Source organism: Lacerta agilis, chromosome Z, assembly GCF_009819535.1.
Source record: "Lacerta agilis isolate rLacAgi1 chromosome Z, rLacAgi1.pri, whole genome shotgun sequence".
Taxonomy (NCBI): domain Eukaryota; kingdom Metazoa; phylum Chordata; class Lepidosauria; order Squamata; family Lacertidae; genus Lacerta; species Lacerta agilis.
In genome coordinates, this window is record NC_046331.1 from 8,918,985 (window position 1) to 8,943,614 (window position 24,630).

The window sequence follows — 24,630 nt, forward strand, 5'->3', positions numbered from 1 at the left end:
CAGCACCAGGCTGGGGGCTCCTGAAATGCTTGACTGAGGCAAGGGCAGCTGCACATTCCTCAGTCAAGCAGTTTAAAGATGCACACAGGGAGGAACAAGTTGTATCGATGCCTCACCAATACAGCTTGTTTCTCCCTCTCCGTAGTATGAGTGGGATGGCGGTTTCACTGCTCCTAAGCCCCTCTGCTAGCAGCGCCTGCTGGAGGAAGGAACTTTTGGCTCCCTCCAGTGGGTGCTGCTAGCAGAGGGACTCAGGAGCGGTAGCAGTTTCACCAGTGATATACCATTGAGTGAAGCTGACATCGCAGTCTGCTCCTCATACCGGTCCTGGGGAAGGCACAGCGACTTCTGCCACAGAGCCAGGCTCTGATGAAGGAGTCTGCAGTGGGGTGCCTGTTTGAGCCCCCTCTTAAAATTGTGCCTAGAACCACAGACTCCACAGATCCCCCACACTGCACCTCTGTGATCAGCATAGCTGTCAAGTTTCGGATTTGAAAATAAGGGATCAGGAGTCTCACCTATCCCGGGGACAGTCACATGTCAGTGGTGGGCGGAGCCAGAAGCAAAAGTAGGCGGAGCAGCAATGTAAACTCCAAGCGGGCTCGGGCTCGGAGCGGAGCAAAGAGGAGGGCAGCCAGCAAAAAGGAGGGCAGCCATGTGCTCCGAGCGATGGAGCCCCATCGTCTTCTTGTCTGATCCCATCAAAACAGGACAGGAAGCAGCAGCTGCTCAAAGGCAGCCAGGCTCCGCCCGCCAGCTAACCCTATTGGCCGGCTGAGGGGCTCAGCGGCAACGGATAGGGGCTGATGCAGGGGGAGGAATACACCCCCCTGTAAGCACGGGAAACAGCTCCCATTTGCTTTGAGGGCTGAGGCTTTTCTCTCCAAGTAGGCAAGGTCTTCCCACCCAGTCCCTGGCCAGCAGGGGAGGAGCTGCTTCCATTAAAAACGGGAAATTTAAGGGAAATAAAAAATAAGGGAGAGCAGCAGGAAACTGCTTAAAATAAGGGAGAATCCCGGGGAAAACGCGATACTTGACAGCACTGGTGATCAGCTGCCCTGTTTTCCCTCAGCATGAGGGAAGGCAGCTCAGATCAGCAGCATTATCGGCTGAGATCCCCATGCAATATGGGCAGTGCCTTGAAATCAGTTGCTCTGCTCTCCCTTGTGCAAGGAGCGATATATTGCTGCTGCGTATTGCCAGGTCAAAATCACTACTGTGGTGTGATTTCAAAACCGATTTTGGTCAATATATTGCAAAATCAATAGCGATAAAACAGACCATAAAATTTGTGATATTACCATGCAAAAAATGACAAAAAATTAGTTGGGGGGAGAGGCAAGGGATGTGGCCACGGACCCCTCGGATGTACTCCATGGACCACCAGGGGTCCCTGGACCCCTAATTGGGAACCACTGCACTAAGCCAGCACCACCAATTCCCAATTACAGTGGGCACTCAGGTTGTGAACATGATCTGTGTGGGAGGCACGTTGGCAACCCGCAGCACCGTGTCTGCGCATGTGCAGGTTGCAATACGGTGCTTCTGCGCAAAGCGTGGTTTAGCGTTTCTGTGCATGCGCTGAAACCCAGAAGTAACCCATTCTGGTACTTCTGGGTTTGGCGTGCTGCGCAACCCGAAAATGTGCAACCCAAAGCGTCTGTAACCCAAGGCATGACTGTATATGTTTAATAGTGCAGTAGACTTAAGGTAAAAAACCACAAAATCCCAAAGTAACCGAATCCAGTTCCACTCACATATGTTCCTAGATAAAGTTTCAAACACAGATTACAAGAGTTTGAACTTAAAAGTCATTTTTACTCCTAAAATGCTGTAATGTTTTTCTCTGATTTTCATACTCATAGCCTTCCATAAATGTTATCACAATTAGAGGGATGGGGAAATTTTGGTCATCCAGATGTCACTGGACAATAAAAGTCCCATCATTCCTGACCACTGTCAATGCAGTGTGGGGTTGATGGAAGACAAAGTCCAACAACATTTATAGCATCCCAGGTTCCCCATCCCTGCTCAAATCCAGCACAAATAATCCACAAGTGGTGGTGATGGGGAGCATATTAACTTCTTGCAAAACCCAAAGTTGCAAGGGACACTTGGGATCCACAGTTGTGAGGTAACCCCTTTGGGGGGAAAACACTAACAGTGCAACACTTCTTTATTCTGAACAGTTAAAGCTTCTGAACAATCAGTAACAGCCCCGGCAATACTATAGCACTCAATGCTTTGAAGGCCCCGGGCTGCACAGAAGGTAACAAGGAAAGGAGCAGTCACTCACCACAGCCTGCTATCATCTGCCTATCAGAGACAGGATGAACAGTCACTTCCAAGCTGGAATGATATTTTGCAGACAAAATGGTAGACATTTTCTCTGTTCCCACTACTGCATCTTTCATTTCCAAGAAGCAAACCTCAAGTCGACCACAGTGATGGCACAGACTTCCACCACCGTTCTTTCTGAACAAAAGGTGTTCTGCACTGTTCTGACCATTATTTTTAAAAGAGTTGATCCACAGCATAGATGCTGCACACTACATTTTACTCCAGTCTAGATTCTACTCTGCACATTTAGTATTTGGCCTATACAACAGTAGCAGCCTTGCAAATATTCCATAACATTTACTAGCTTGACCGTCTAAATATCTCTATGGTAGGCACTTATAAACTACGTGAGAGATCAACTTTTTCAAAAGCTTCTCACAGTTTTCAAATGAAGAATAATATTTTTATTTATTTATTTAATTTATACATACATACATACAGTGGTGCCTCACTAGACGAAAATAATTCGTACTGCGAGTATTTTCGTCTAGCGAAGCACCAATGCAAATCGTGGTTTTCGCTAGACGAAAAGAATTTTTTTTTTTCGTCTTGCGAGGCAGCCCCATTGACAAATTCGTCTTGCGGGGCAGCCTTCCGCTAGACGAATGCGTTCGTCTAGCGAGGCATTCGTCTAGCGGGGCACCACTGTACATACATACATACATACCCCGCCCATCTGGCTGGGTTTCCCCAGCCACTCTGGGTGGCTTCCAACAGAATATTAAAATATAATAGTCTATTAAACATTAAAAGCTTCCCTAAACAGGGCTGCCTTTAGGTGTCTTCTAAAAGTCTGGTAGTTGTTTTTCTCTTTGACATCTGGTGGAAGGGCGTTCCACAGGGCAGGTGCCACTACCGAGAAGGCCCTCTGCCTGGTTCCCTGTAACTTGGCTTCTCACAGCAAGGAAACTGCCAGAAGGCCCTCGGCAGTGGACCTCAGTGTCCAGGCAGAACGGTGAAAACCACTGCACATTCCTAAAAACACAGCCTCATTGCTAGAGAAACACAAGTTCAACCAGCCATCTCTATAGCCTTGATAGTGATTGAAGAGAAACACCAAACCGCATCCCACCTTCATGTGACTCACTAATAGCAACAGTTCATTTGCTAATAAGGAGATCTGCATACCTGAACATTGGTGTGAACAGAGGCAAACCCCGTAACTGCCATTTACTTTCCCCCACTACAAATCTGAGAAGGCAGATAGTGCATGCAGTTTGTGCTAATATTTAATATTTGTGCGTAAGTGTGGATCACCTGTTTCTCCAGGCTGCTTCTCTCCTGGGCCACTTAAAGCTCAGGAACTTGAGGTGCTCCACAGGGCTGCATCCTCCCTGTCCACAACTGCAGCAAACGCCATCAGATTTCCTTTGTTGCCTTAATTATCTTTGGCAATCATGTTTCCCTTGGTTAGCTAGTCATTGTTGCAAGCCTTCAAACTAAGTATTTATTGTGTGTTGCTTTGTGTCATCTTGGGAAGAAGAATATAAATTCTATTTTATAAAATACAAGGACTCAAATGGGTAGCATCCAACTAAGTTCTATGTACAGGAGACCTATTGAAATTAATGGACTTGAGTCAGTCTTCTTGATTAATTTGAAAGGGGCTACTCTAACAATGTATGCTAACACTAGACCCAATACAAATATTGAGGTTTTGGACCAAGAGTGCAAATCAAAGGCATACTTGAAACTACATTCTAATGAAATCTAAGGGATGTTCTTTAAACGCATGTGATTAGCACAGGATTATACAACATGTTACCTTATGCTAGCATTCCTTATTGATGTAGCATACGCAGAACTGGTAAAGATACCCAGCCTCTAGGCGCCTGCACCAAGTTTCCAACTGCCTAAGATTTCTTCCTAGGCCTCCTCCAACAATAATTCAGAGCACCACAAATATTTAACAAGCGTAAGCTTTCAATGGCCACTGACCTGGTCACCTGTATGAATACAGCATACCTCAGGTGACCATGTGGGGGTGCTACATCTAAGTTGGGTTTATTTACCTATTTATTTTGTAAAGCGCTTTGAAGTTTCATTGCAATCAAGCAGTATACAAGTATTATGAAATAAATACATACTTTAGGCCACAAATATACTTATTGTGTATTATTCTAAGCTTACTGTCTATCCACTGTGGAACTTAAAGGAGCAGAGTTCCCAGGCAGTCTCCCATCCAGGCACTGACCCAGAAGTACTAGGTTTCTGCAAGCTGGAACAAATTCCTTTATCTAGCCAGAGTAGGGGGGAGCGGAATCGAATACTTTCTATTTTTACAGATTTGCTTGCCAAATAAGAGGACATCCCATGTTGGGACAAGCAATGTGAGGAAAAGCAACTGCTAGAGATAATTTCCCCCCTTATGTTAAAAGTAAGCTATTGTCTACTTTCTTCACATCATCTACAAGACATCTCCAAGTTGTAGAAAAGCACTTTCCACCCACAGAGTTAAGTGGGAAGCTAAGATTCTCCACAGCTTTGATTCAAATTTATTAATTATGACACAAGCCAAATGCATGAATGCTTTTCCCCCCATGGTAATGCTTCCATTGTTTCATAGAATCATAGAATTGTAGAGCTGGAAGGTAACCTGAGGATCATCTAGTCCAATTCCCTGCAATGCAGGAATATGCAGCAATGTAGTAATATGCAGCTGTCCCTTACGGGGCAGGGATCGAACCTGCAACCGTGGTGCGATCAGCGCCACACTCTAACCAACTGAGCCATCCAAGCTATATTATGCCTGGATATGATGAAGCTAGAAAAATGCAACCTGTGCTGCCAGTAGAAGTAGTACGACTCATGCAACACGTTGGCGACTAATATACACACAATAACTACCAAAATAATTATACATTATTTATCAATCTTTTGAGAAAAATGCAAAGCCTTATGTAAAGCAACAGAGACTAGCGAACTACCCAACCTCAAATGAACTTAATAATGTCTGATTTCAATGAATTTTTCAAGTACTTATGGTGGATATGATGAAAGGCAACAGAACAGGCATGGGGCAAAGAATGGAGCAGCAGAGCTCAGGGGAACTGGGGAAGAAGCTCATGGGAAGGTCAAAGGGCAGAAGGATTGGGAGTGCAGTTCAGAAGGTCCCATGTTCAATCTCTGGCAGCATCTCCACTTGAAACCGGGGTTGCCAACCTGGTGCCCATGAAGACCTTCGCTGGGGGCTCCAGGCTTGGAGCCTTCATTTTAAAAAAAGGCACCTAACGGTCTTAGAAAGTTATAAAGCAAAATGTGCAGGCATCCTTCTAAGAAATTTCTGTGAAATGAGCCAGCCAGGCTGTTCCCGCCTGTCAGTGATTTTAGCCAGAGTGAAATTGGAGAAGGCTGGTGAAGGCCATGAATTATCCTGTCCAGGGACAGTGGAGTTTAAGTTTATAGTGCATCTTATCTCCCCATCTTCAATGTATACAAAAATCCTATCTCATAATGAGCAAGGAAATACTAGTCCCTAGAGAGCTCAAACATTGTTATTTTAAAGCTTACAGCATTTCCTCCACCAGATCCCTTGCAGAAGTTACCATATTCACCAACACCTTTATTTCAAAAAGCTACTTCAGCTTTGTTAACTTGCTCTTCCTCCAGCACACAATGTCATGAGAGCTTTTCCCACAGCGAACACACCCAGATACTGCAGACTTTCCAAATGCATCTACCTGCCAGGCCTCCTGGTAAAACAGTAGCAGTGCAGACCAGGAAGAGAACTCAGAAAACCTAAGAGGTGAACTGATGAAAGCATGGACTTTCATTCAAGACCGTGAAACTGAAAGCATGTTTGAGCATCAAGAGCATTTACCCAACTTTAGGACTTAATAAAGGCTGCACAAGTTAGTGACTAATTGCTATGAATATGACAAATGCAAAGTGTTTAGAATTAAGGCTAGGATAGGACAGCCAGATTCCAAACCTCTGGAAGAACAGATGTTTTCCAAGGTGCCTTTTGCCTAGAAAAAGTGCAAACCTTTCAATGCAAGTCTATCCTGCAATGCAATCTACCTATATATACTGCAAGGATTCATTCAGGTCTCCTGCTGCCTCTGTCTCTGAAAAGCCACCCACAGTTTGCAAATGCAGGCTGTATCCAGACAGTTTTCCAACATGGAAGGGATCCCAAGGGTCATCTAATCCAACCTCCTGCAATGCAGGAATTCTGCCCAGTTGCCCCTGGGTAGGCTTGAACCACCAACCTTCTGGTTAACAGCCAAACACAGGGCAGAAACTTTTTTTTTTTTTGCTTATGCTGCTCTAAAGCACCATGCCCATTGATACTATGGTCAACAATCTTTTACGCTGCATATGCTTCAATACATATGTTCAATAATAGTCATTAGCAGTTCCTTAACATGTTAAAAATAATTTTGAATATTTAGATACTTGCCATCTCAAAGCTGCCAAGTCAGGGATGAGGAACCTCAGGTCCAGGGGCCAGGAGTGTCTCCAACCCCATCGTTCTGCCTGGACACTGAGGTCCAGCACCGAGGGCCTTCTGGCAGTTCCCTCACTGCGAGAAGCTAAGTTACAGGGAACCAGGCAGACGGCGTTCTCAGTAGTGGCACCTGCCCTGTAGAACACCCTCCCATCTGATGTCAAACAAATAAACAACTATCTGAATAATAAAGACATCTAAAGACAGCCCTGTTTAGGGAAGCTTTTAATATTTGATGAATTACTGTATTTTAATATTTTGCTAGAAGTCGCCCAGTGTAGCTGGGGAAACCCAGCCAGATGGGTGGGGTATAAATAACAATGTTGTTGTTGTTGTTGTTGTTGTTGTTGTTGTTGTTGTTGTTGTTGTTAAATGCAGTCCTCTAGTCACTCCCTCCCAACCACACCCACTTTCCCAAGGCAACATCCCTCACTGTTCTCTGTTTGCTGCACTCTCCATGAGTATTTTTGCCTTGGTGGAGTGTGTCCTTGAACTCTGATCAGGCCTTTTACTTGCCTGAATGAAGAATAGAGAGGGTGTGACAATGTGAACTAGTCTTCTGTACAAAAGTAAAATTCACATTTGTTGCTCTGCCCACCTCTACCTCTGGCCCCACCCACCACTGGCCTCTGGAAAGTTGCCCAGTAGGGAATGTGGACCTTTGGCTGAAATGCATACAAAATATACTATGGTATACAATGTAAGTCAGTTTTTGTATAATGTTGAATTAACAAAGCATTGCCCCCGAGCTAGGATTACCATACTGAACACTAGGTTAAAGTTGTTTGAAAACAAGACCAAGTCTACTAAGTATTTAAACTGTAGTGGGTGCTTTGTATGCAAATATCTACACTCCACTCTTGGGCCAACTGAGCTACCCTTAAATATACAATCCCATTTTATGACAACATAAAATGCAAAACCTATTTTAGAACATAAGCAAATCTGCCACCTTAATAAGGCACTTCAGAGATTTAGGATCAGATAAGCCTGCTAAAGAATAAGTTGACACCAGGGATTAGATAATGACCAGCTATGTAGAGTGCCCAAGGGAGTTTGAGTGCCCAAGGGAGTTTAAGTGCTGTGCCACACACAAAAAAAGTATTTAGTTTAGCAGAAATTGTCCAATTTGCATATATCTATTTTACGCTACTGCTACTATTTCACAGGGAAGAACAAATAACAATGCTTTGTCATAAGCTCATCTCCCCTGTAGGGGAGTCAAAGGTAAAACTTGTACTGTACTACATTCTGTGTCCAACAGAATGCAAGAGTCCTCCCCTAGACCACTGGTAACCTTGTTCGGGCCCAGCTTTCTGACACTGATAGGATTGTCAAGCTAAGCACTTTTTAGAAAGAATCTTTTTTTAAAAAAAGGAAAACTGAGATGACATGGGTGCACAATTCTCCAGTACACTCAGCGCAGACTCCACACTGCAAAATTCCATTCCTCTTTTTTTGCATGCACTAATGACTGCTTCTCCACTTCTGCTGGGACTGGATGACTGATCCATTTCAGAACCATGTTTTGAAATCCAAGTGCATTTGCCAGCAATAAACATTCCAACATTTAGGCTACATTTCCTAGCATCTTCCTTGCCTAATCACCCTCCACATACCACTTTCTGCATTCTCTGAGGATCCCTTACAACTATTATTCCCCTATCCCTCCAACAGAATAAGAGACAGAGGCTGCCTAAGACAACCTGCTGAGTTTATGGCTGCTCTGGGAACTTCCTATCTCATGCTCTCAAACCATGGTGCTACATCAGCCAAGGGAAATAGGAACTCAGAACAAATTAATTGCAAAAGAATATCTACTTCACATTATGCTCCCATACACATCTCATCTTTTCCCAGCCCCTTCACATAGCATTCATTTTTAGAAATTAAGAGAGTAAAGTGCGGGTAAGTGAAGTAAAAAAGCTGACCAGAGCATCTCTAGTTTGCTACCCTTCCCCCTTCCCTACTTCTGGTTTCTAGATCCCCATGTTTTATTCAGTTTCTCTCTGCTGGAGAGCACTAGCTCCAAGTGAAACTCAGTTTGATACCTGCAGCAGAAACAATAGCTGTGTTCAAACCTGAAAACGGGATTTTGAATTAGACCTGAATGAATTCCATAGAGAGGAGTTCTTACAATCCTCATGTGAAGCAAAATTTTGTTCAGCTTAAAAAGCATTTAGAAATCCTTAAACAAAAAAGTGCTTTAAAAAAATACACTAAACTTGGGCTCTTATTTCTGAATCACTTTTGAGTCTACAAGTATTCTGCTAGTGTCCCAAACTCCCCCTGAATAGTTCAGTCATGTTTCTACAATTGCTCTTCCATATTCTACATCTCCAGGTCTATGCTTCACTTCAATGCTAGTGATTACATGCTAATAATACTTGGTTCATCCACTACCAAGAATAGCAGGAGCTGTAATTAGAGGAATGATGTCTGAATGATGTGGTGCACTTCTCAGCAATATTTAGTAGATCTGGGTGATGTATTGATATATTGCCTGAAACCGGTTTGAAGTTAAAATCACAAGAGCAATTTCAGAATTTCCAACCAAAGTTGGCAAAGTATCATGAATCCCTGGGCCCGCTTGCAGCCAGCATAGTGCACTTCAATCAGGGTGCATGATGCTCACCCAATCCCTCCAACCCTCCCTTTGCAGCCCAGCCTTGGGAGTGGGGCTTTCCTGCCACCCAGCCCCTTCGTTTATTTCTCTGGCTGTATGAGCGCTGGCAAGCTGCCTACTCCCTCCATTCCTTCTAATGCCATGCAGAATGGTGGCTTCTAGTAGCCACCACTTGTACAGCAAGATAATATTGTCAGGGCAAGCCACAGCTGGCGGCTTCACACTGCCATGGCATGTGGTGCCTCAGCTGATGCGCTCTGCCTGGGGCAGTACCACCCACCTGCCCTCACCAGGAAGATGCACACAGTGATGCTAATTATCTCCATGGCCCGCAACTACCTTCTTCCTCCCTGCCTCCTTTCCAACATCATAATATACCGCCCTATCACAAAGTTTAGCTGGCGATCTATTACAATGTTGGAAATTACAATTTCCTATTACAATGTTGCCCTGGTATTTAGTTTAAATGCTACACTAAACATGATTTTATGAGCAGCCAGTAGCACTTTTGACTTTTCTTTAGACAAATCCTCTCCCAATCTATACCATGAAATCAACAGCACCAACTGCCTGAGGAAGAACAGTGCTTATCAGGGCCTTCTGCTTTCATCCCTATGCTCATCACAGTCTTCACCAACCAGACACCATTCAGACATTTTGAACTACAACTCCCAACAGCTCCAGCCAGCACATACTAGGTGGGTTTGATAGAAGTTTAGCTCTAAACAGATGGCCAGTGCCAGGCTGGCTTATCAGCGCCAATCATCTATTCAGAAATAATTAAGGCCTCCATCAGAGCACCCGCCACCACCAGGTCTGAAACAGCATAAGCTACTTACAAGTTGTCAAAATGAAAGGGTAGTGTTTTTGCCAACACGGAAGCAATGATCAATATAGCCCTATATTCTACATAAGAGTGATGCCACATGCTAGTGGAGCACAGGACAATGGTATTTAGGGTTACCTCAATGTTGTGATTTTACCGTCTCTGCCGTGGTTTCCCCTCAAAGAAATGAAATTTAGTTATGTAGCACACTTGGGCAGCTAGTTTCAAGGCTCATGATGCCACAGAGACCATAGGGGCAGTATTAGAAACCGGGATAGGAAAGCTAGGTGTCATGTGATTCCTGAGACCTATGTTGTAGGCACGAAAAAAAATGTCTAGGCACCTTTTTATTTTATTTTTGCTGCTATGATACCAGACCAGGTGATTTGCTCAGCAGCGTGGCAGAGAGAGAGAGACAGAGAGAGACACAGAGAGATGCTGATCAAATCAGGTGGTCTGTGGCGTAGTGTGGAAATCAGTGAGGTGCAACAGGGAATTTTAGGCACAGAGTTCACCTCTGGAACTCTATGCCACAGGGCAGCACAAGACTAACGGAGCTTGGGCAGGCTACCAACCAATAAAGCTCACAACAGATGCTGAGCCAGAGCAGCACCCTTAATTCTGCCCCCCAAATGTTACTCTGTAGCCTCCCCACAGCTCGAATGGGAGGTTAGAGGGACCACTGAACAGGGGTTTAAGGAGCTATTTCAACCCATTTGCCCCCAACACTTTAACTCCTGCATAAATGTTAGATGGCCTTTGGCCAGATCCAGCCGTGATTTTCTTAGTTTTTTTATTGAAAGGGGCCAGCGAAAATGTAATTAATGTAAAGGAAACATAGGGAGCTGCCCAAGTTCATACCACTGATAAATCAATCCCAGTATCATCTGCATAGGCTGGCAGCAGCTCTCCAGGGTTTCAGGAAGGAGACCTTCCCTGCCCCCACCTGGAAATGCCACTGGGGATTGAACCTTGGACCTTTTGCATGCAAACAGATGCTCTGCTGCTGAACCAAAGCAGCAACGAGAACCTCTATGTATTCCAGATTCAGAGTGGGGACCCATTAACCCAGCAGCATGAGGGCCTGGAAAAGGAGCACCCCCCCTCTCTCTCTCTCTCACACACACACACACATCAATATCACATGATTGCAGGCTCAAAAGCAGCTACCACCCCAGTAGCTCCCCACAGAAATAAAGTCAGTTACCCAATAGAAAACTCTGATTGTGGAAAGAGGGGGAACATGGAGGATAATCTGTAATCTAAATTGGGGAGAGCTGTCAAAATGCAACCCATCACTCCTCAGCTATGATGTACTACAAGGATTAAATGCCACCCCTGCCCACCCCCCAACGTTCTCCTATAGAGACAGCAGTAGGGTGTGTATGCTAAGAAGACTCTTTTTGGGGTGGGGCAGGGGAGAAGAGAATACTGTGAACCAAAGCCTACTGACCATCTTTTCTGCCCCCATCCTGAAAGCATCTTGCAATAGCAATTAGACATGGAGGCAGGCTAGCTGGGAAAAGGCACTCCAGGCTGCCAACCTGATACCATTTACATGGGATTAAGCCGCACCATGTTTAACAGGACTTGGTTAATCCTAACCATGAGTAGGCATGGTTAGGATTAGAGCAGAGAAAAGACACTGTGACCCCACCCTTCCCTCTATTTCTCTATCTCCCCTCCCATCCTTTGCTATACCACCTGTATCCCTCTCTTACTGGAGAAGGGGGTGGGGTAGGGGTCCATCAAGGCTCCTTTTGGGGTAGGTAAGGGTACAAATTGTGTGGAAGAAGCCACCAGTCTTCACTCTCACCTAAACATGCCATCCCTTTCACACACACACCCATAAAAGAATTAACCACAACTGTGAGTGGAAGGAAGGGGAAACCCAGGCAAACTTCAACTGTCGCTAATGTTTCCATGGGGAGCACATTCATGTGAGCTACAGCAATAAGAGATCTATGAATAAGATAAATAAGCTCTCCCCCTCCCAGTATAACGTATTGCTGAATAAATTTAAAATTGTCCAAGGAGGGTGAAGGGAAAAGGGTGGGTGAAGATTTGTATATGTATATTCATTTTTTTTGGTATTAGCTATATGTATATGGATGTTAAGGTGGATTGTAAAGAGTGAAGAATGGAAATAAAATAAAATAAAATACAAAATAAAATAAAATAAAATAAAATAAAATAAAATAAAATTGTCCAAGGAGAATGCAGTATCTCCTTTGCTGCAGACTGTCAAGGAAAAAAGAATGAAGTAGCAGTGTTAGAAACTGAAAGCTAGGAGCTAAATGGCACCTTAAACCTAGGTTATGGGCACACCAATGGAATGTCTAGGTCAGTGTTTTTCAACCACTGTTCCGCGGCACACTAGTGTGCCGTGAGATGTTGCCTGGTGTGCCGTGGGAAAAATGGAAAAATTACTTTATATATAGTCAATATAGGCACAGAGTTAAATTTTTTAACATTTTCTAATGGTGGTGTGCCTCGTGATTTTTTTCATGAAACAAGTGTGCCTTTGCCCAAAAAAGGTTGAAAAACAGTGGTCTAGGTGTACTTTTTTATAACAAGAATACAAAGCTGAAAATTAATGAACTGCAGCTAAAATCTTATATTCATTTTTCACATGGTCTAGTCCTCATCTGAAGACTGCAAAAAAACAAAGCCATGCTTCCCCTGCTATGCCCCCTAATATTCTTAAGAGGGTCTCTTCCAGTCTTCAGAGTGGCTGGAAGTGGGGAGGCAGAAAAGGGTTCTCCTTTTTCTCCGAGTTTTGAATGCTGGAAGCAGGTACCAGCAATAATTTAAAATGGGATACCCTCTCATATACCAGTACATAATACTAGAATATACAACTGCTGGATCAATTACAGTGGTACCTTGGTTCTCAAACTTAATCCGTTCTGGAAGTCCGTTCCAAAACCAAGGCACGCTTTCCCATAGAAAGTAATGCAAAACGGATTAATCCGTTCCAGACTTTTAAAAACAACCCCTAAAACAGCAATTTAACATGAATTTTACTATCTAACGAGACCATTGATCCATAAAATGAAAGCAATAATCAATGTATTGTACTATAAAATAAATAAGGCAGTATTGCAGATGATAAAAATGAAAAATTTATTTTTTTCCTTACCTGCACTGATGATAATCATTGTTTGGATGGGGGCTTTTATTCATTTTGACAGTCACACAATCAATTAATCAGTAGCTGAACTGGGTTCCACACAGTCACAAAAACAAATTAACCGAAAAAGCCTCAAAAACTAAAATGCAAAATAAATAGTAAAAACAAAAGCACCCAACTTAATCTGTTCCGGAAGTCCAACTTCCGAAATGTTCGAAAACCAAGGCGCACTTCTGAGTGGTGCAGGCACCCTGGAAACAATAGCCAACAGCCGCATCGGATGTTCGACTTCCGGAAAACATTCGAAAACCAGAACACTTACTTCCGGGTTTTTGGTGTTTGGGAACCAAGGCGTTTGAGAACCAAGGTACCACTGTATAGCTATGATAAACCAACAACTTCAAAGTTTGCTCTTATGTCACCCTCAATTTCTACTCAGACATTCCTCCAAGAGCAAACCAGCTATTAAGCACAAGATCCTGTTCCATCACCTGATTTGAATTCATCAATTTTGCACTGAAGAGCATGTGCACTATACTACAGCGAAGTCAGTGTTTTATTACTACACATGACAGGCTGCTGTATTTATGAATGACACCAACTGAGGCCAGTCCGTATTGGGAGTATCATGTGACACTTGGTTTTGTTAACTTTTTGCAGCAGTCACTCACAAGACAAATAAACACCAACTCTGACGATTATCAGAATAACTTGGTAGAGGAAAAAGAATGTTCTGTTCCATACATACACCTTTTTGCTTCCGAGTTGCATTCATAAGCACTAAATCAGGAGCCCCCAAACTTGTTTTCCCCATGGACCACTTGAATATGGCTAAGGGTCTTGACAGACCATTTAATGATTTTTTATGTACATTGTAACAATTTTAATGTGTTGTGCTAGATGCTGTATAGTTTTCAATTGATTTTTTATTACTTTTTTCTTATATTGCATTTTATTGTATGACAACTGAAATTCCACAGAATTTAAATTGTAACACAAAAAATACAATATAAGAAATAATAGAAGCAATAAAAATAAAACTGAAAATCACTATGAACATTCACAGACCACCTGAATGAAGCTCATAAGCCACAATTTGGGAACATCTGCATTAATTAATCTTAGGGCAGCTATTCAGTTTCATACATAAGATTTACTTTTAAACATTAGTACAAAGCAATCCTAGATAGTGGTCATCCTTTAATTACCAACAGTAACAACATCCCTCTTCAGAGGAGCAACCCTCAGTTAATAGGCTAAATCAATACTTTTGTTTCCAGGTCAGTCATTAATAAATACTGCAAAACAAAGCAAATACTGACGGAATGTGTTAACAAAGGCCTCAAACATGTCCAATTTTTGATCCCAGTTAACACTACTGAAGATTCTTACCTGACCAAATAGGACTGAAACCCATTGAATTCAATGGGATTTTACTATGACCACAGCCTAACAATGTGCAAAAACTGTAGTCGTGACAGTTGGAATTACTGCACTGAGGAACATATCCATGACCTAAGGTATTTTTAACTATTACCTGGTAATGTAACCTTATGGCTGCTAATAAATACACAATGTCACTTTTTATTTTATTTTTGGCTACTTTAGATTGTCAGGATATAATTATTATTGCAACAGGAACAAGCTTAGGTTCCTGCACCTCCCCCTCCAGCACAGCTACAATGAATAATCTTGAAGCTTTCACTTCCATTTTATTTTAATTAAGCGCAGCTTAGCATTTGTCTCCCAAATGCAACCAGCTTAACTATGATTTATTTGTAACAAGCCAACATCAAAATGTTGTTTATGAAACTCACCTGTAGTTCCAACAAATCACAGTTAAGATTAACCACCGTTTAGAGTTTGGACTCTAAACTGTGGTTAATCAAAAATGGAAGAGAATGCTCCTCCCTGCAGCTGCAGCAAGAACGCACAAACCCTTTCACGGTTTACCATGAAATCCAAATGAAGTCATTAACTCCTGGAGAAGAGAACACAGACAGGTAAACTGTAGCCCTTCAAGACGTTGTGGGATTACAACTCCCATGATCTTTGACAAGTGGTTGAAAGGAGCTGTATACAGTATATTCTGAATATAAATGATACACACATCAGAGCTGTTGAAGGAATGTGAATTAAGATTCCCACAGCATGCAAGTATGTTTTGACTGACACACCTCAGGAAAGAATATTCATCTGTTGCATTCTGTTTGGCAGAAGATTCTGGCAACATGTGCACACATCACAGACATTGTTCTCTTTGAGACTGTAAAACCTGTGTCCATATTAAACCACTTTGGGAGAGGAGAGGATCATATGTTAGATGGAGGAGGAGATTCCTTTTGTAGAAACTAGCATGTTGGGAGAAAAGCTAGGTTAGAACCCTTCATCCTGACATGCTATTTTTCAATGGGAAGGGGAAAGGGGAGAGAAAATAAGTGCATGTGAAGGAGCATCCAGCATATGAACCTTCCACCTGTGTGATGGAAGTGGCGCAGGACAATACATAGTTTTACATTAAACTGCAGTTTAGGGTGTGGCCAATGTGTAACTTCAGAAATTTCAAGCAGCAAGTATTACTTGAAATAATGTTCCCCTGTAATCTTAAATCAACTTGCAGCTCTATTCTTATTCAAGTCCTACCTAGCTCAATGCAGCGTTCGAAACGCCCACTGCTCCAGGCGCATTTTGCGACAAGAGACTTTCATGAACACAAGCAGTTTCTGAGTTCTGGGCACTGTACTGCGCCTAAGATTTCAGATTAAAATTGCCACTGTTGCTCAGAAGTAAATCCCAACCAAGTTCAATGGGGCTTCCTCCCAAGTAAAACATTTAATTTGAAATATACTAGCCAGTTAGTTATGATGGTTTAAGTAGTGCATGTTAAAGTGTTATCTGCCTCATACTCTAACAGTGATGCTTAAAATCAAAACAAATTTTGGAGTGGCATCATTGAAGGACCCTTAAGTCTTAGGTTTGCGAACTGTACACTCAAAGTGGGTGTCTCTGCCATCAGTTGTATAGGCATTTAATATGTTTTAATTGTGGTGAAGGAAAGGGGGTATAGAGAGAAACCAGGGTTTGTCTGCAGAGTGGAAGGAAAGGAGGACCTTTTCTGCTTCCCCACTTCCAGCCATTCATTCATTTTCAGCTTTGTATTAGTTATACAAAAGTGTGCCTAGATATTCTGTTGTTGCACCCATAATCTAGGTTTAAGGTGCCATTTAGTTCCTAGCTTTCATATCTCAGTTCTTAACATTGGCTCAATGTAATTTATTACCAATTGTGCTTAAAAAAACAGTCTTAGATAAGAACTCTGTACAAAAGCATGGCCGTTGCATAAGTATGCCTGTGGTAACTGCACCACTGTCCTTTTAGAAAGTTTATGATCCAGTATAAATGTTATGAATCCAAAGCACATACCTCAGTACAGGAAAAAATATGAACTCTCTAGCACTCGCCAAGTTTGTACATAGTGCTAAGCCATGGTTAACTAAAGCCTTAGCTAACAACACAAGTTAACCATGAGTTGTCCCACAGATGATTGAACAAACCATGGCTTACCACTGCTCTTACCTCATGCCTTTAGCTAGGTGAGCATCTAGTGTGGAATGGGCAAAAGAAAATCCTGCTCTTCACACTTAACATTAGGTTTGTAAGCCAATAACAAATAAAAGCTTCAAATTGTAGTTAATTGGCAGACCACTGCTAAGACATGGTTTAATAAATCAGAGTTTAATAAACTATGGCTTAGTGTTGTGTGCAGTCAAGACGCTCATTACCAACTAAATTAAAATACATGCAGTCACTTCCATTTCTAAGCACAGACATCAAGATGGAGATACAAGCAACTGAGTCTGACAAGGTTTCCCCAAAATGCAGAGTTTAAGGCAGATCTCCCATAGAAATGCAGATACAGGGGGAAGCTATTCTCACACATACACACAGTCACACTCCAGGATAAACACACATCCAGGATGCACAGATGACAATTCTCATTTGTTTCTTTTTCATGTCCATTCAAGTTCCTGAAACTAATTCAAAGGATTTCACATAAGCATGATTTCTTAGAATCTGAGTTCAATGAGATTTCTTTTGAGTTTTTCAATAGAAAGCAGCCATTTCAGTGAAAGAAAGAAAAACTGCACGTAAGCAGGGTAAATGGGGATGCCTTAGCAACCATAAATCAAACTTTTTGGTGAGTTCCCTTTTACAAAGCTTTCTAAAAGACCCTGCTGATAGGGAGAAAATATATTCCAGGATTTCCCCATGCAACATTAAACTCTTTTTCTAACTATACAAAGCCATAAAGCAAAACTTTGCTCTCTCTAATATGAAAAGATAATAATTGCTTTTCTCTTCATTAGCAAAGGCTGACTGCCATGTCAATTTCAACTTAAAGTGTACATATTAAAGGCTTACTTACATTCACCCTGAATGCTCATAGGAAAAAGTGAGTGTATAAACAAGCACAGCCTATCCCTCATTAAGGATCTACTGTTTACATACAGTATGAGAGAGGGAGGAATGCACCCAGTTCATCCTACACATTAAGAAACAGAAGCCCTTAATCTGCCATTTCTCTTACTGAGGAAGTACTACTGCAGTTAGTTATATAGTAAGGATTGCACAACCTAAACTGTGAAAATTAGAGCACTAGTAAATGATGCACATACTGCCACTTGGTACCCTGTTAAGTTCAGATCCAAATTTAACAGTTCAATTCTATGTAAATCTATTCCAATTAAGTTCATTTGGGCTTACTCCCAGGTGAGTGGGTATAGGACTGCAGCCCAACTACACTATCTCAGACATTTTCTGTTTGTTATTCAAGCCACAGATAAAATGCACATTATCCACTGTGTTGTACGCCAGCATAATGCAACTAGCACATAATGAGCACTTTTACACAGCTCTAAATTGTGTGCATGTGTGCATGGACACACAGGGTGTCTAGATAACAAACAAGGGAAATTTGCACATGATGTTCCCCTACATAATAGATTCCCAGCGCATATAAATGTACAAATGTGCAAGTTAAAGGCACCCAAGCTTTTCTCATTATCACAGAAACTATCACCATGTATTAAAACACCATGCATGAAACACACACGCATACACACAGAATGCAATGTCTGCAATGCCTGTCTTATGCATTTGCATAACAGGCCTTTCCACAATGCCTTTTCAAGCAGACTGGTCATAAATGGTGATGTGCCTCAGACACACCCTGACACTTACAGGTGCATATAACAAAATTGCTATAGAAATAAGCACCTATCATTAATCTGCATACAAATCAGATACACATCTATTGGATTTTTGTCATATAGAGGTGGGCTGACCTCAAGACCCACATAAAGAGTTCAAATAAGAAAGTTTGCCATATATGGGTGAACAATCTTTTTTTCTGTCAACTGGTAAACCCAGAGCCAAAACAGGCCACAACAAAAAGAGAAGATTGGTGGGAGTACTCCTTTCTCTCTCTCTTTCTGCCACCCACTTGCCCTATATTTTTTCCTCCTTGTCACCTGCAATAAATTAGGCCTATATAAGCTACACACAAACATATTCCACCCTCTAGCAGGGTACCTGGGGCAAGCACCACAATCCCAAATAGTAGCAATATTCACTCTACAAGGCACTTATCAATGTTCGAGATGCAGGGCTCAACAACTTAGAATTTGTGTAGTGGAAGAGGCAAAAACCACACAGAGGAGCATCTAGAAGATTAAAGCCAGGAGTGGCCATGTTAGGCTGCAACCCTTACTTTTTTGCAAGGGGGTGTGGGGAGACAAGGCTCAGTGAGCCCAGTGGGATATGTATCTTCAATCCTTACAAAGGCTGATGTGGAGAAAATGGATACAGAGGAAGTCTTTCTCCGTCTCATAAAATACTAGAACTTAAATATTGGGACAGTCCAGACAGAGCGGAACAAAATCATTTCTTCACACAGCCCAGAGCTGAACTATGGAATTCTCACCTCAAGAGGTAGTGGTGGCCTCTTGAGTTGGCTTTAAAAGAGGATTAGGCACATTTCTGAAAGGTAGGATTATCAATGGCTATGTTCCTTCCCTACTAGTGGGAGCAAGTATGCATCTGAACACCAGTTGCTGGGGATGACTAGAGGGAATGAGGGCTGTTGCACTCGGACCCTGCTTGTAGGTTTCCTAGAAGCATCCCCTTAGCCCCTGTGAGAACGGGAGGCTGGGCTACATAGGCCTCCCTTGGCCTCATCCAGCAGGGTTCTTCCTCACATCCTCCCCCTGACACAGGCCCATCGAACTCAAGCTGGCAATTGAAACCAACGGTGCTGAAAGCCTCGCAGGATTATGGTGGGGCTTGCTCTGAACATGACCAAGTCCGGATCCAGCCCACCCTATCCGGAAAGGCAGCACCCGTGCAAGAGCAACACCCGAATAAACATGCACAGGGAGGCCCGGGGGCGGGGGCGGGGACGGGGCCGGGGGCCGGGGGCGACAAACGGGAAAGGATCGGGGTGGGAATCTTTCAATCCCACTGGACAGTAAAGGCCCCATCAAGTTAGAGAGAGGAAAAGGGAGGCAAACGTGAGCGGCGGTTTTGCGCGGGTGGAGGCCTCCCCCTTTCCTCTTGCTCTGGAGCAGGGTGTGGTGGGCCCACCTGCAAAACGGTGAGCAGGGAGGGGAGGCCTGGGCACCCGCAGGCCTCTAACACGCAATACAGCGGAGAAGGAGGAGGCCTAGCCGCCCTCAGGACTCACCTCAGACCCTTCCCTCAAAAGCCCCCCTGCCCCCCCCTTCATCACCACCCAGCTAAGAGAGGGAGGGGTCAAGTTGCTTGTGTGTGTCCCCCCATCCCGCCTCCGGTTGCCAGGCAACCCCGCGCGAGGCCTTGAAACCTGGCTAGGCCTCGACAAACCTACCTGGGTCCGAGGGACTGGTGACTGGGCAGCTTGGTTCCGGCTGTGGCGGCAGCAACAAGGGAGGTCTCCTCCCCTTCTCGTTCCGGGTTCGAGACTCGGTCTGGAGCCGGCCCCACCACCGCCTTACGCGTGCCCTGGGTATTGTGGGTGGGGAGGTGGGGGCTTGTGTTTGCGCGCGCGCAGCGAGCTCCTCTCCTTTCTTTCTTTTCCCCCACCCCACTCGTCCGTCGCTGCTGTTACTGCCACTTGCCACCGCCCCTCCTCTCCTTTCAATCCGCTCGCATTAACACACTCTATCCAAGATGGCGGCCACCCCTTACACGGGGTTTCCCCGCCCACTACTGACGGAGGGGGGCGGGAGGAGGGGAGGGGGGCGGTGGGAAGAAGAGCCGCAACGTCCTGTCGCAAAAAAACCGACCACACACACACACACACAGAGGAACAAAATCGCCTCAGTCAAGCAGGGGAGGGGAGAATACAGGCGGAAAGAATACAGGCGAGCGACTGATGCCAACCCAGAAAATAAAAATGAGAGGGGTTATTAACAAACAAACAAACAAAAAGAGTTCCGTTGACAGTGATAACTAGGGAAGGGACCAATCATCGAAGTAGCCGGGGGAGAAGAGGCGGAGCGGGAAAAGGGCAATGCTAGGGGTGTGGTGTTTTTTTGGGAGAAAGAAAGATTGACCTTCGGGGAGGCGCGACGGGTGCGCGTGCGCACAGCCAAGTGCCTGCGCGCATGCCAAAAAAATAATAATGATAGGAGAGTCTCGGTGTTTCCTTTGGGAGGATTTTTTCTTTCATTGTTTCGGAGCATGCGCTCTTGCGAACGACGCGGGAAGTAGCCGGGCGCGTCTTAGACCCCGTTTTTAAAGAGCTAAATCGGCTCGTCAGCGAAGGATGACCAACAGTCTCCGCTTTAGAGCTCGTTGGCTCCTCTCGCTGGTCAAGGCCTCATCCGGACCCCTCAGCCTCCGCAAACACACAAGCCCCAAAATCATCTTCCTGGACTGTGGGGGGGGAGCCCCTCCCCCATAAGAGTTGCGTGTGTGTTGTTTGCACTACTTACGCACGAACGTTGACACATTTCCACTCACGCGCTGGACTTGGAGGCCCAGTAGGCAGATAATTCAACGGGTGAAGCTTTTTCCTGTGTTATAAGAATTTACGAGGGGGGGGGCGATGCCAGGGCATGTCTAGTTTTACTATTTTAGCCATGAACAGAGAGGGGTAACTGGACTGGAGATGAGGCCCAATTCACCAGTTCCCAGAATCCTCCTCTTCGACGCCATGATCCACTGGCACGGCTTTCAAACATCTTCCTCTTCATTCCATTTGCAAATCACCCCTCAGGAATTTATCACCTACCACCCCTCAGATCACCTATCACCCCCCAGATCACCTATCACCCCTCAGGAAGGAAATTCTCCTTTCAATCGGTCACAGGCAGCAACGATTCACAACTTCCACAGCCCAGCAGGGCTGTCAATCTGCTCCTTTGATGAGCTAGCAGCTATTGTCTCACATAGGAAGGAGGGGAGAGAAACTCATCTCAATGACAGCTGTCAGACTCAAAAACCATAATATTATTGTAAATATCCCTTGCCCTGCTGAGTGATACTGGAGTTATATTTTGTTCTCTTAATTGCTTTATTGATACACTGATGCTCTATTTGAAACAATGTATAACGCTACAAAATTTCCCCTTCCGAGTGTAACCAATGTTTATGTCAGACCTCCCTTTCTGAATCTTTTCTATTTAGCTGATACTGTAACCTTAATGCTATAACCCCAATACGTTAGAATTGTTTTGCTATATTTGACAGATGTTTTAAGAGTGTAATTTTTATAACCATGTTAGATTTCTCTTCTGTAATAAGGGAATTATATTGTTTGAAACCTACCACTCCCATACCACGGTGACACCTAGTCTGTCTGCTTAGATAGGACACAATTACACATGGACAGTAATGTTATTCATTAATGAAGAAAAAACATCCTGAACATGAATTTCACACCCACCCATATTGTAAGCCATTGCCGGGAAAGGTGTGAGAATTCCAGACAGTCTCTAATCGCTCCACCATCTCAAAGGTCCACTTCAGAAAAGAAGATAAGGGGGAAAATATTTGACATCCCTCCACATCAAAAGAACACCCATATAGCACCTATTATTTCCATGAACTATCCAATTTCCGTGTAAGACCCTTGTTTTTCACGCCTTCCAGCCACCATTGGATTGTATGGGAATAGGAGGGTATAAATATTAAGGGTTCCCATTCATCGGGGCCCTTTCCTTTTTCTTAGAAGGCAGGGACCCTACAGCTGTAGTTTTTTCTGTGTCTCAATAAAGGATCAGTATTGTTTTGCCTGATCAACATTGTTGGTCTCTGTCATTTTTCCCGACCGGAGCTTTGAACCTAGAATCAACTATTGAGTCTCCGTATCGCCACAGACTTCCATATGAAGCAGTGGCATTTCAGGTAATTCTTATAACACCTGAGTGCCAGCTTTACAAGTTGAATTTCGGCCTTTAGGATTAGCAAGCTCCTAGCACCTTAATATTTCTTGGTCCCGCTTTAGGTAAACGTTAAACCGCACATGCGTTTTCAACCAGAGGTTATTTCACCATTAATTGATAATAATTTTATAAAGAAACGAAAATAGGACTATAAAGCAGTATATCAAAACAAAGTATAAGATCAAAAGGTGACCCGACGCAATAAAACAATTGCAGAAATGCTTGTAACAACTCCAGGAACACAGTTTCAATCACAGCAATGCTGTAGCAATTACAAAATCACATATTCAGTGAGCAGGAGTTCATTGCAGGGAAACAAATCAGATTATAGTACAGGCATCATGTGCAGACAACCCCACCCTCACTGGTCTGCACATCAACCTAAGAATGCAGCTTTTTTAAAAAAAATCGATTTTTTTTATTGAAAGTTTTAAACAGAGAATACAATAAAAGCCAAACTAATCTAAATTAAAATAAAGCAGACAGAAAAGATAGAATAAGAGAAATATGATAAAGAAGAAGTAGAAATTAATACAAAGCCCTCTTATCAAGAATGGTGAGCCCTCACAGCCCCCACTAAGGAGCTTCCCCCTTTTCTCCCCAGCCTCCCACCTTCAGAGATCCTCTCTACCCTGTCCCTCACGCAGGGCCCTTTATCTTCCTTCCATTACCTTCTTGTGTGTATCTTCATTAATCCAAAATAGGAAACATCAAAAAAGAAAACAAAAATATAGGGGTAGCAGAAGAAAACAAGAATTAGAAGTCATAGAAGAAAAAGAGATAAGAAGTAAGAAGGGCTTCCAATTCTCCATCTACCAATTATGTATATAAAGATTATTCAAAGTACAGTGGTACCTCTAACAGTCCGGTTTAAGAATGATTTAGTTTACAAACTCCACAAAACCAGAAATAGTGTCCCGGTTTGAGAATTTTACCTCGGTCTAAGAACAGAATCCAAACAGTGGAAGGGCACCAGCAGCAGGAGGCCTCATTAGGGAAAGCACGCCTCTGTTTAAGAACGGTTTTGGTTTAAGAATGGACTTCTGGAACGGATTAAGTTTGTAAACCAAGGTACCACTGTATTCAAAATATACACTCCAGGATAACATCTAGCTGTGTTCCAATATAATATCCAGCTATTTCTCAATCTGCTCGGCAGTGTTTTCCCAGTCTTCAGTCCCAGTCATCACAAGTTTGTTCTTTTTTTTCCACCCCCAAAAGTCCGAAAGGAGCCTGTTAACTAGTGCTTTTTCATCTTTGTTTTCTGGGTGCTAATTAACTGGCAGATAGAAATTCCATTTCATACTTGCTTCCAGTCTCAAAAATAATTAAAAGAAGGAGGTTTTGCTGACCTGATGCCTTGAATTAAGGGCTATTATGTGGTGCATGGACCCAATAAAAGGTCTATGAATATTCCTCCATCCCCCCCCCCAAAAAAAAGTCCACATAGAAGGTTATCTCTCAAAGTGAAGTGATTTGACCTAGCCACTCATTGACCTGCTAATTTTCTATGTGCAAGGGAGAAGGGAGTGCCACAAATTTCTCTTAACGTATTGTTGGGGTTTCAGGCTATATATACCAGTAGCTGGATACTGAAGAAGCATGGAAACCAAAAAACTCAAATCATATTAAAAATAATTTGGAGTTTGTTACCAGCAAGGTGATGGCGTCCTCTAAATCCAACTGCCAGGAATTCAACTATATATAAACTGACCTGGCTGGAGCCGGGGGTGACAGAGAGGGAGAGAGACAGAGGAAGCTGCTTTACATTGAGTAGGACCATTGACCCATCTAGTTCAGTATTGTTTACACTGGTAGAAGCTCCTCAGG

General features: G+C 43.4%; 1 protein-coding gene across 1 annotated transcript in view; it reads right to left on the reverse strand.

The window, feature by feature from the left end:
• RAB14 (RAB14, member RAS oncogene family) overlaps positions 1–20,510 on the reverse strand; it is a 31,557-nt gene extending 11,047 nt beyond the window's left edge. The window contains exon 1 of the mRNA XM_033138304.1: positions 20,280–20,510. The gene's annotated coding sequence lies outside the window, so the exon portion shown is untranslated. The remainder of the gene's footprint in view (positions 1–20,279) is intronic.
• Between the last annotated feature and the right edge of the window lie 4,120 nt (positions 20,511–24,630).